General features: G+C 45.1%; 1 pseudogene; it reads left to right on the top strand.

Moving 5' to 3' along the window:
• The first annotated feature begins 1,332 nt into the window (after window positions 1-1,332).
• LOC136646654 (5S ribosomal RNA) lies at window positions 1,333-1,451 on the top strand (annotated as a pseudogene).
• The last annotated feature ends 12,166 nt before the right edge of the window (window positions 1,452-13,617 follow it).

The raw sequence follows: 13,617 nt of genomic DNA, 5'->3' as shown, positions 1-13,617 counted from the left end.
ATGATTGAGAATTCAGCAAGCAGAACTTCTTCTGAACACATTCTTTACTCCAAAATGCCATCATAAGGAATGAGCTACAAATAAATAGATGGTAACAAATTGGTTATTCAGCCAAACTCTTGGGTTGATATTTATTGTAAGTTTGAAATTAATCATCCAGCTCCTAGTGGATAAAATGTGCAAAATGAAATATATGTATTGTGCGTATGGTTGTTTACTAAATAAGAACAAAAATAAAGCTGCTCTGATAGAATTCCCTCATTGAAAAGATACTTAGGTGTGACTAGCTGAACTTTCACTAAGCCTTCTTTGACCCAGAGGGAACACATATATAATCATATAGTAAATGCTAACTTGTCACAGTGTGCATGCAACCTCTTTGTAAATTGTTCATTTGCTAGGAGAATTTTACCATACTTCTGATTCTTTGGATTTCTAATAGACTGGAAACATTTTCTAGTTCAGAACTAGGAGCAACAATAAAGTAGGAACAGTCAAGGGCTGTCCCTCAGAGTTTTCTACGTTGCAGCTCTAGAATAGCTATGGAAGGTCTGCAGGGTATTTCGAATAACTTTGATTTTCCAAACAATTTCTGAGCATATGAAATGCTCGTCCCTGTCCCCTCTCCTTGAAGAAGCATTTGGAAAAACGGGTATTAATTGCAATGAGGCACCAAATGTAGGTTGACATTTTAGAACTGCAAATTAATGCACAGTATGGCTAACTGCACCACAATTGCCGTTCCATGTTGCTCCAGTGCCTGGATGCACACATGCACAGTTTGAGGAGGGAAGAAGAACAGTGGTGGACCTGCAAGCACATAGACTTCCTTGCAAAGCATCAGCTACCAGCTTCAAAAAATATTTTGTGTTGTTTCTTTGTGGCGTACTTATTTATTAGGCTTTGTTCATATATACCCTTAACCAGCTCTAGTCACATAGTGTTATGCATGACCAGCTGCCACAGATGTAGATGAGAATATGCATTTGAGTAAATATCCAACTGGGAGTAATGAAGTGCTGGCAGATATACTCAAATGTTTTTGGGTTGTATCCAAAGAAAGTTAGTCATGACTGCATCCACTGAAATCAATGAAATCATTGAAAGTTTAGAGGTGATTAACTTGTCTCATTGATCTCAATGGTGCAACTCTCCTATGGGTATTCAACAGCTATACACAGCTTTTATCTATTGCCCTCAGCCAGTTGGGCTTACATAAGTTTTTGCACATGCAGCCCCTCTTTCTTTCTTTCTTTCTTTCTTTCTTTCTTTCTTTCTTTCTTTCTTTCTTTCTTTCTTTCTGACAAGTGTAAACTGAACAATATTGGATATAAATGCAGCAACTGTACCCTGCACATGCCCGATCTCGTCTGATCTCAGAAGCTAAGCAAGGTCAGGCCTGGTTAGTACTTGGATGGGAGACCGCCTGGAAATACCGGGTGCTGTAGGCTTATACCATAGTCTTTCGAGACTGAAGGTTGCCAACCATTGGATATAAGAAAGCCAGAATAATTGCCCATGTCTTCAGCATAATGGGCAGCCCAATCCTGAACTACCCAGCATGCAGGGCTGCTGAAAATGGCTGCCGCTGCATTCAGCATTCCCCAAGAAGCTGCCTCCTCAGGAGAAGGGGAATTTCATCCCATTCCTCTGGGAAGGCGAGTAGCCCAGCAATGGAGTTACTCGATTCTATGATGACCCAAAAGTTGGTGCAGAAGTAATTGCCTCCATGTTGGGTGTGCAGCCCAGCACAGCTGCTCAGGATCTGGTGGAGCTTTGCCTCCCTCCCACCCTGCTTCCTTCCCCCAGCATGCCTCCTCCCTGCCCTCTCATTGCCCCCCCCTCCAGTTACCCAGTGGTGAAGCTCCAGTGCTTCACTGGTGCTAGCCCAGTGCCAGCCAGAGCTGGACTAGCACCGGCACTAGGGCCTGCAAACATGCCTTATGGCATGTTTGCAACAGTACGCACCAGTGGTAAACCAGTGTGCACTCTTTAGGGTTGGGCCGTATAACTGCTTTAAAAGTTGAACCTGGTGGACCAGACACAGCATCTCTACTATCAAGATACAATCCTTCACAAACTGTTCATGACCCAGGAATATTGCAAGTGCTACCACAATTTCTCTGAGCCTCCAGGGCAAGTCAATTTCAAAGAGGGAGAACTGGCACTGAAATTTACCAGGCAGTTGAACTCAGCAGGGGCTGATCCTGGTTCCCTTCTGTGAAACAGGCAAAGGAAAAATTTTTCATAATCCCTGGACACACAGCCAAATCCTATTGGCTGGCTTCCACCAGTGGAATACATGTTCCACCACTGGAAACACCAGGATCCAGGTAGAAGAAACTGGTGTGCAGTGTGTGACATTTATGTGCTCACTGACACCACTGGTGAGTGCAAGAGACCACCAGCACAGTTGCTGGAGGCTATGCAGATGTGTAACAAGGGTGGAGCCTGAGGGGCACCTGTCATAAGAACATAAGAACAGCCCCACTGGATCAGGCCATGGCCCATCTAGTCCAGCTTCCTGTATCTCACAGCGGCCCACCAAATGCCCCAGGGAGCACACCAGATAACAAGAGACCTCATCCTGGTGCCCTCCCTTGCATCTGGCATTCTGACTTAACCCATTTCTAAAATCAGGAGGTTGCGCATACACATCATGGCTTGTACCCCATAATGGATTTTTCCTCCAGAAACTTGTCCAATCCCCTTTTAAAGGCGTCTAGGCTAGACGCCAGCACCACATCCTGTGGCAAGGAGTTCCACAGACCGACCACACGCTGAGTAAAGAAATATTTTCTTTTGTCTGTCCTAACCCGCCCAACACTCAACTTTAGTGGATGTCCCCTGGTTCTGGTATTATGCGAGAGTGTAAAGAGCACCTCCCTATCCACTCTGTCCATTCCCTGCATAATTTTGTATGCCTCAATCATGTCCCCCCTCAAGCGTCTCTTTTCTAGGCTGAAGAGGCCCAAACGCCGTAGCCTTTCCTCATAAGGAAGGTGCCCCAGCCCCGTAATCATCTTAGTCGCTCTCTTTTGCACCTTTTCCATTTCCACTATGTCTTTTTTGAGATGCGGCGACCAGAACTGGACACAATACTCCAGGTGTGGCCTTACCATCGATTTGTACAACGGCATTATAATACTAGCCGTTTTGTTCTCAATAACCTTCCTAATGATCCCAAGCATAGAATTGGCCTTCTTCACTGCCGCCGCACATTGGGTCGACACTTTCATCGACCTGTCCACCACCACCCCAAGATCTCTCTCCTGATCTGTCACAGACAGCTCAGAACCCATCAGCCTATATCTAAAGTTTTGATTTTTTGCCCCAATGTGCATGACTTTACACTTACTGACATTGAAGCGCATCTGCCATTTTGCTGCCCATTCTGCCAGTCTGGAGAGATCCTTCTGGAGCTCCTCACAATCACTTCTGGTCTTTACCACTCGGTGTCGTCTGCAAACTTAGCCACTTCACTGCTCAACCCTGTCTCCAGGTCATTTATGAAGAGGTTGAAAAGCACCGGTCCCAGGACAGATCCTTGGGGCACACCGCTTTTCACCTCTCTCCATTGTGAAAATTGCCCATTGACACCCACTCTCTGCTTCCTGGCCTCCAACCAGTTCTCAATCCACGAAAGGACCTGTCCTCTAATTCCCTGATTGTGGAGTTTTTTCAGTAGCCTTTGGTGAGGGACCGTGTCAAACGCCTTCTGAAAGTCCAGATATATAATGTCCACGGGTTCTCCCGCATCCACATGCCCGTTGACCTTTTCAAAGAATTCTATAAGGTTCGTGAGGCAAGACTTACCCTTACAGAAGCCATGCTGACTCTCCCTCAGCAAGGCCTGTTCGTCTATGTGTTTTGAGATCCTATCTTTGATGAGGCATTCCACCATCTTAAGAACATAAGAACATAAGAACATAAGAACAGCCCCACTGGATCAGGCCATAGGCCCATCTAGTCCAGCTTCCTGTATCTCACAGCGGCCCACCAAATGCCCCAGGGAGCACACCAGATAACAAGAGACCTCATCCTGGTGCTCTCCCCTACATCTGGCATTCTGACTTAACCCATTCCTAAAATCAGGAGGTTGCGCATACACATCATGGCTTGTACCCCATAATGGATTTTTCCTCCAGAAACTCGTCCAATCCCCTTTTAAAGGCGTCTAGGCTAGACGCCAGCACCACATCCTGTGGCAAGGAGTTCCACAGACCGACCACGCGCTGAGTAAAGAAATATTTTCTTTTGTCTGTCCTAACCCGCCCAACACTCAATTTTAGTGGATGTCCCCTGGTTCTGGTATTATGTGAGAGTGTAAAGAGCACCTCCCTATCCACTCTGTCCATCCCCTGCATAATTTTGTATGTCCATAACATCCGGTATGGATGTTAGGCTGACCGGCCTATAGTTTCCCGGGTCCCCCCTCTTTCCCTTTTTAAAAATAGGCGTGACATTTGCTATCCTCCAATCTTCTGGCACCGTGGCCGTTTTGAGGGACAAGTTGCATACCTTAGTCAAGAGATCTGCAATTTCATTCTTCAATTCCTTAATAACTCTTGGGTGGATGCCATCAGGGCCCGGTGACTTATTGATCTTTAATTTATCAATGAGGTCTGAAACATCTTCTCTTTTAACCTCTATCTGACTTAACTCCTCGGTTAGGAGGGGCCGTTCGGGCAGCGGTATCTGCCCGAGGTCTTCTGCCGTGAAGACAGATGCAAAGAACTCATTTAATTTCTCTGCCATCTCTAAGTCTCCTTTTATCTCCCCTTTCCCTCCCTCACCATCCAGAGGGCCAACCGCTTCTCTGGCGGGTTTCCTGCTTCTAACATATTTGAAGAAGCTTTTATTATTCCCCTTAATGTTGCTGGCCATGCGTTCCTCATAGTCTCTCTTGGCCTCCCATATCACCTTCTTACATTTCTTTTGCCACAGTTTATGTTCCTTTTTATTCTCCTCATTAGGGCAAGACTTCCATTTACGGAAGGAAGCTTCCTTGCCCTTCACAGCCTCTCTAACTTGGCTGGTTAGCCATGCGGGCATCCTCCTGGATTTAGTGGAACCCTTCTTTCTTTGTGGTATACACCTCTGCTGGGCCTCTATTACTGTTGTTTTAAGCAGCCTCCATGCACTCTGGAAAGATTGGACTCTTTTTACCCTCCCTTTCAACCTCCTTCTAACCAGCCTCCTCATTTGAGGGAAGTCCGCGCGTCGGAAGTCAAGGGTTTTTGTTAGAGATTTGCCTGGGATTCTTCCCCCAACGTGCACGTCAAAACGGATCGCAGCATGATCACTGTTCCCCAATGGCTCAGTAACGTTTACATCTCTAACCAGGTCCTGCGTACCACACAATATTAAATCCAGAGTCACCTGTCCTCTGGTGGGCTCCGTGACTAGCTGATCTAAGCCACAGTCATTTAGCACGTCAAGAAATCCGGTTTCCTTATCGTGACCAGAACACAAATTGACCCAGTCAATATGAGGATAATTGAAGTCCCCCATGATTACAACCCTGTCCCTCCTTGTCACCTCCCTGATCTGTTTCCTCATTTCAAGGTCCCCATCAGATTTCTGGTCTGGAGGACGATAGCACACCCCCAGTATTACATCGCTGCACAAGCCTGGTAATTTAACCCACAGAGATTCTACGGTGGAGTCGGACCCACCTTCAATCTCTTCTTTCCTGGATTCTATCCCTTCCTTAACATAAACAGCCACCCCACCTCCAACACGCCCCTGCCTGTCCCTCCTGTAGAGTTTATAGCCTGGGATTGCGGTATCCCACTGATTCTCCGCATTCCACCAGGTTTCCGTTATGCCCACTATGTCAATGTTTTCCCTTGTTACCAGACATTCCAGTTCTCCCACCTTTGCTCGTAGACTTTGGGCATTCGCATAAAAGCATTTATACACGGAATGCCCCAGGATGGGCTGCTTATTTGCTCCTTTGTCCCCGCATCCTCTCATTGTGCCAAACCGTCTATCACATCCCATCACACTACCTTTCCCAATTTCTTCTCTTACCCTGCCTTTGTCTTGTTGTTCTCTAACCTCCCCATCCTCATCCCATAGGGATGAGGAGTCCCGAACCGGATGCCCCTCGGCTCCTGTCAGCCTTCCCCCAGGGATCAGTTTAAAAGCTGCTCTGCCACCTTTTTAATGTTATGCGCCAGCAGTCTGGTTCCATTCTGGTTCAAGTGGAGCCCGTCCCTCTTGTACAGGCCCCGCTTGTCCCAAAACGTTCCCCAGTGCCTAACGAATCTAAACCCCTCCTCCCTACACCACCGTCTCATTCACGCATTGAGACCCCTGATCGCCTCCTGCCTAGCTGGCCCTGCGCGTGGAACTGCGTCCTGAGTGTTATGCGCGTGGAACTGTCCTGAGTGTTATGCTAAGGGGGGCACAATTCAGAGGTCTGCCATAGCTTGGCAGAAGATGAAAGTCAGCTGGGAAGCTGCTGAGGGAACAGAGATGGCAGCCAACATGTGAAGTCGCCACCACCCTCCTCCAAACCAGGAAGTGACATCAAAGCGTCACATGATGCCACAACATCTTGTGATGCTGTGATGTCACAGCCCTGCATGCTGCTGCCCCTGCATGTGCCTCTGAGACCATGCATAGGGGTTGGCTGAAAGGTCACTATCTGCCAGGGCAGGTGAGTTGGAGTTGGGGGGGGGCAGTGAGAAGGACAGGGAGAGAGTGGGAGTAATGGGGGAGTTTCTAGGCAGAGAGGGGAGAGGAACAAGGGATGGGGAGGAGTAGGAGTTACCCTTGCTAACTGGGTAAGAGGCACTTTTTAAGTGGGTGCTCTTCTTTTATTTAGTGGAGAAGAGTAACTGGCCCTCCTCACCCCAGCAGTGTCTTTTCTAGTGGCTGTCTGCTGGTGTTCTTTTTCATCTTTTTAGATTGTGAGCCCTTTTGGGACTGGGAGCCATTAGTTGTTTGTCTGATTTTCTCTGTAAACCGCTTTGAGAACTTTCTGTTGAAAAGCAGTTTATAAATACTGTTAATAATAATAATAATAATAATAATAATAATAATAATAATAATAATAATAATAGAAGGGGCGGATCTGGTAGCAGTGGTACATGCCAGATCTTTTCATTTTAAAACTTCCCCATTCCTCCCTTCTCCTCAAAAGTATGCCTCCAAAAAAAGGTGGCATATGTCCAAGGAAACCCATTGGTCATCAGGCAGCCTACCAGGAGGTAAGTACAAAATGCCTTTACTTACCTCCTCAGACTTTCCAATAACCCTCCCACTGCAGAATGCAATGTGCACCTTTTTTTTTTGGCACCTCTGCATGGGCCCTGATGGTGGGGAATTGGATTGGGACCTTGTAGCCTGCCTTCCCTAATGAAACAGGAATTAAATCTTCCTCTGTTTAAAATCAGAGAAACTATTTTTAATAGATGCATCTATCTGTAAAAATTATTTTCAGATTAATCTTGGGATATCTCATTTTTGAACAACAAAAATGAACTATGGTTTGTCTCTTGAAGTGATCAATTTGACTCCAAACAACATACTTATGATTTCTTATCTTAGCTTTACTATTAAATTATTTTATAGATCTGAACAGGGCCAGACTTCTGTTTCATCATCTTTAAAATAGGAAAGATCATAGCCACTCACCTAGGGGCACAATAGGAAAACAGCAACAGGATAATTTAGAGTAATTTACAGTAAATTTTATGTGGCGCTATAATAATGTATGTGAGAAGATATTCATCAGAAATGTCTCTCTATTGCTTTGATGAATCTCTTGTGTAGCAGAGAGAGGCTGGATGACTCACTATCCTATGGCTATAAGGCATCATGAGCAAAAATAGAAACTTGTTTTGCTATATCCAAATTGCTATTCAGGAGATAAGGATTCTGCTCTTTAATCTAGTCTCAGGTTCAGTGAAGGTGGAAACAAACATATTTTATTCATTCATTCATAGGATTTATACCCTGGCTTTGATGTGAGCACTCTCAAGGCAGCTCACCACAAAAAATAAAAGCAATAAAATACAACCAATGAAAAACAACAACAATGAAACCACAAGAATAACAGCATAACCAGCTGAAGCAGCAGTTAAAAGGGTCGCAAATACCTTTAAAAGCACCAGAAAACAGGGCAGTCTTTGCTGAAAGATAATGGAGGCAGTACAAAAATATTGCGATAGAAGATTCCATGACTTGGAGCCACCACTGGGAAGGCCATCTCTCTGGTAGCCACTCTGTCTGACTTTTGAAAGCAGAAGACTAAGAAGACTCAAGACTAAGACTAAGAAGACTCAAGACTAGAAGACTAAGAAGACTTTAGAAGACTAAGAAGATCTCAATTTGTTGGCAGGTTCATGTGCAAGAAGGTGGCCCTTTAGAAACATCAGCACTTACTGATCGATTGGTATATCCATGAGGGCAGTTGGTGATCTGAACACTCGAGCCACATTCACACATAGACACAACACACAATGGAAGACTTCTCAGCATCCTTGAGCCATAAATACATAGGAAAATCTCTGTTGGACCTGGCCAAAGGCCTATGCATCCCACTACCCACAATGGCCGACCAGCTGCTTCTGAAGGTTAACCCACAAGGTTAAGGAAACCCATAAGGAGCCCCACTCAGTGGAAGACTCATATAGAACCTGGGTAGAATCCTTATTCTGCATTTTCACTTCCAGCAAGCCTGAATTTTCGATGATGGTAGACTACCACAAAAACAGGAAATTTCTTTTTTTTAGAGTTTTGCAGGCATGGGGAGCCCTGCGGAGGCCTCCCTGGACCCCCAGACCTCCTGGACCTCCCTAGGTCTGCAGCATAAGCTGCAGGTAAGTTAAAATCCCTCTTCCATCCCCAGCTGCAGAATGATCCTGGGGATTGTGTTGCTGCCTTCCCCACTCCCATGCTTACATAAGAACATAAGAACTGCCCCACTGGATCAGGCCATAGGCCCATCTAGTCCAGCTTCCTGTATCTCACAGCAGCCCACCAAATGCCCCAGGGAGCACACCAGATAACAAGAGACCTGTATCCTGGTGCCCTTCCTTGCCTCTGGCATTCTGACATAGCCCATTTCTAAAATCAGGAAGTTGCGCATACACATCATGGCTTGTACCCCGTGCTTACAGTGCTTCCAACTCCGTTGTGGGAGTTTGACCTTCTGTCCCCATTCTCTGTGATCGCACAAGAAGACAATGAGGGCAGTGGAATGGAATGGAATGGCTAGGCTGGCAGCACCCAGGGGAGAGGGCAGGCAGGTGCAGTGAACGGAGTTCCACCTCTCCAGCTTGCTGCCTCCCCCACCTGAGGCCAGGGGTTCAACCTGCCATAGTTCAACCCCAGCCCTGATTATCACATTCTGTACAGAAGCCTGCAGGGAAAACAGTCATTCAGAACACTTTAAATGGGAGAGGAGGGGACAACATGCTTCTTCCCCCATCTCCAGAAAGCACGGACAATAAAAGTTACACTATGGGTGAGGTGAGGGGAGAAGAAAGAGACAGAAAATCATAGCTATTTTGAAACCTATAAAAATATTCAACACTTGCATAGCACTTTCCGGGTGTGCAAAGTGCTTCATGGGTACTGTCTTGATGCTGTCCTCACAACAACCCTGCAAGGAATGAGAATTCATGGCAGGGGTGAGATTCATGGCTCAGTCTCCGAGCCTCTACGCTACACTCACTTTCTAGTTTACTAACTTAAAGAAAAACAATGTTTTCTGTACATGCATATGCTATTCCTGTATATTTTCTATAATGTATCATAGCCTGCAGGCATGTAGACAACTGTAAATCTGAAACTGTGTATCACAGCCCTAATTAGAGACAAAGAACCTGATTCATCACAAAAATCCGCCCAGCCTCAGCACTCTGGATGGCCACAGAAGCCTTGTAAAATTCTGTTTGTGTGGTTTGGAATAAAATGTTTCATAATAACAAGATCCCTTTTGTGAAACTTTTTTTTTCTTCAATGTGTGACAGACTATATAAAAGTGTTACCAAAACGCCCTGCCGGGCTGGTAACCTGCCTGTCAAGTTTCAAACCACAGCATGTTAATTGCTACAAAATTATAAACCTGTAAACTTAGAGGGGGTAACAGAAGCTCACATGAAAAGATTTTAAGTGTTCTTTTATAGCACTGAGGATATCACTGTCAAAAAGCCTCGCCGAATTGCCTATTTCTGGCGATCTTCTTTTAAGACCTATGTGGATAGCAGAACAAAAACATGCCACTATCGTAAAAAAGCATGCTCTTGCCCCCAGAACCAAAGCAATGAGTTCAATAAGGTTCATTGCAACAATATGTGGAAGAAAAATGGGGGTGTGTGAGCATAAATAGAATGCTTGCTGCAGGGAGGTGGCAGTAAGATGTGGTCTTGTGTGTCCTGAGGCATCTGGTGGGCCACTGTGAGATACAGAAAGCTGGACTAGGTGGGCCCTGGGGCCTGATTCAGCAGGGCTCTTCTTATGTTCTTAAGAATCTCTTTTGTCTTGGAATGCAATTTTTTTTTTTTAAAAAAATACATGTATTTAAGACAATGTGCAAAGCATTGTACAAAACACCAAACATGACCGCCTAACTTCACACAGGGTTACAAGCAATGCTCTACAATTGAGCTTGTGGCCTAGTACACACAGGAAAGGGGAAAGCCTCCAGGGAACTGTAGAAGTGATGGGTTTTGACACTGTTACTGCTGCCGATGAAGACATCTTTCCGGACATCTTTCAAGGCATCTATCAGCAGCACTAACTACTTCCCTCTTAATCGGTCACACCTAGTAACTTCTGCAAGCAACAGAAATGAACAAGGGAGTTGCCCCAAATTTCTTACCGCTCTCTGCTGCAAAGATAAGGAGCACTGAGTGCTGCCACAGGGTAAACATGTAGCAGCACTGCGAGAGGGCTAGAACTCTGTGTGGGTGACTGTGGTGACTGTCAGATTGGATAAAGCTTATATATGGGTCAGTAGCATTCTGGGGGGGGGCAGTGCTTTTCAGGTGCCTCATTGTGCCTTGGAAGCAAGCCCCTCCCCTTTGCCATTGGAGCCATTCCAGCCATAGCAAAGTGAAGAAGACACTCTTGCTGTCCGGAATGGCTCTGATGGTGAGGTGGAGGGGCACGCCCATGGCTCATTGAGGCACCTGCAAAATGTAGTGCTGTGCCTCTGGGAACACTAATTATGGGTTCCTGGGTGAACCAACCCAGAAACCAACCAACCAACCTAGGATATAGTACAGGATTGGCAGGGAAGGGAGAAAAGAAATGGGCATGATCCCAAGTAAAGCTACCACCATGAACACCCACCACCACACTCAAATGTGAAGCAACAGAATAAGGTGAACCTGAAAACAGGAAGCTTTCAGTTTAAAGGAATGGGTCACTGCAATAGTTCTTTGCTTCTCAACATCAAGACAGGTTGATTTTGCAGCTGTGTTGTAGAGCAACACGATCACCACAAATCAGTTACAAAGCAAAACTGAAGAACAGCAGTTTCTGGAAGAAAAATCCATTAAGGGTTACAAGCCATGATGTGTATGCGCAACCTCCTGATTTTAGAAATGGGCAATGTCAGAAGGCCAGATGCAAGGGAGGGCACCAGGATGAGGTCTCTTGTTATCTGGTGTGCTCCCTGGGGCATTTGGTGGGCCGCTGTGAGATACAGGAAGCTGGACTAGATGGGCCTATGGCCTGATCCAGTGGGGCTGTTCTTATGTTCTTATGTTCTTATGTCCTTAGCACAGAAATGCAACTGGAACGGGATGATATGACAACAATGCCATATGGATGCTTCCTTTACAAAAAGTGAGTGCATTTCAAATTAAAGAACTACTGTGGAAGAACTACTGTGGAAGCCACGGAATCATGGCTGGCCTGAAACAGTGAGGTGGGCGAGTGCCTCACTGGATGCCCCCTGCTCCTGCACAGGATGCCCCCTGCTCCTGCACATCAATCTGTTCACTGAGGCAACTGCTTCCCTTGACCAGTGGCCACATCTGGATGCAATTCAGACTTTGGGCAGATGGAATAAACCACAGTTAAATTTGGAATGTGCTCTTGTCCTCTCACCAGGTCCAGCCCTAGTTCTTTGAGTGCTCTTTTCCCCACTTGGCTTGGCACTACTTCTCCTTCTTTCCTACGGGTTCAGTCCCTTCTCCTTCACTTCCACCACACTGTCACCACTTTAGCTTTGCTGATTGATGCAATGGCCGGTGCACCTCGTGGCTTGATGATGGCATCTGCCACAGGACAAGTTCATAAAAACAAAACATAACCACAGAAATGTGGAGAAAAGGGGTGTTGCTGTTGGTTTTTTTCTGCTGCAGTTTTCTCTTGCCCTGAGTAACAGAATTGCAATAATATAGTAAGATAAAGCACAGTGATATTGTTAAGTGCTCTAGGGCAGTCTTCCAATCATTTGAGAAGGAAGCACTGAACATTATTCAAAAAAAAAAAAGTATCTACTCTTGTAACACTGGTTCATTAGGCATCAGATTGATTTATTGTATTATTTCCTTTATAAATTATTTTCATTATGCTTTATCACAGTACATGGCTCTTACCCTGGGGGAATAGGCATGAAAGAGCTGAATGGCGTGTGTAATAGACTGCTTTAATTAAAATAGTGCAATGCATATTTCACTGCTATTAAGAAAAACAAAATTGATTTTGTTTTCTGGATAATTGAATATATTATAGGGCAGGTGTTTTCTGCTTAACCCTATGAGGTAATGTCAGCTAATGCAGCTTGTGATCTCACAAATGAGAAGGTGCACCTGCTGAAATTCCCTCCTCTACACAGTTGTTAATGGTTCAGGAGCCCTATAGTTGAAAGGCTGGCCACCCCTGGGCTAGACAAGATCTTCTCTAGCTGATGAAATTTTACAACAGACATCACTGAAACTTTCTGGGTATAGGATTTTTTAAAATAGATCCATTATAAGATTCTTTTCAAAGCAAAATTCTTGCTGACACAAAAGCACTCCATTTACAACCTTTGGAATGCTGCACATTGACCTGCTTCCTCTTCCAGCAGTCTTTCTGACAATTGATATGATACAGGTAGTTCCACACAGATTCTTTCTGCTCTTAGTGGCTAGTGAGAAAATGCCTACTTTGAAAAGAAGTTGCAGAACTACATTTACAGGGATTGTTAACAGGAGTTGGTTAACTCTTCCAGAAGAAACTTAAGAAACTCTTCCAATGAAACTTAAAATGATTCTTTTTAATGAACCAGCAAAAGCCTCTGTTGAAAAGGACAGAGAATCTCTATTATATTCCAATTACCACCTTTCAAGGGCACTAAACTACAAACTTTATCTTTGCATCTCCTTCTAACACACTCCCTTAACAAAGGTTCTTCAGCTGTCACACTTTGTCTTTATAATAAAAGGGAACCCACCTAACAAAAACTGTTACCATTTCAAAACGGTCACACCTCTTTTCAGGTCTTAAACTGCTACCAGTGAGTTAAAAGGGGGGGGGGCAGGGAACAGGAGAGAGAAATGTGCAACATGACATTTTCCCCATCACATCCTCTTTGCCTTTAATCCAGGGTAGGACAAAACATTACTTTATGCTTGTTTTCAAGCCTGTTTGACACAGAACCAT

This window comes from Tiliqua scincoides, chromosome 3, assembly GCF_035046505.1.
Source record: "Tiliqua scincoides isolate rTilSci1 chromosome 3, rTilSci1.hap2, whole genome shotgun sequence".
Taxonomy (NCBI): Eukaryota; Metazoa; Chordata; class Lepidosauria; order Squamata; family Scincidae; genus Tiliqua; species Tiliqua scincoides.
The sequence above is the reverse complement of the archived record's forward strand: the minus strand, read 5'-3'. Positions and strand labels throughout refer to the sequence as shown.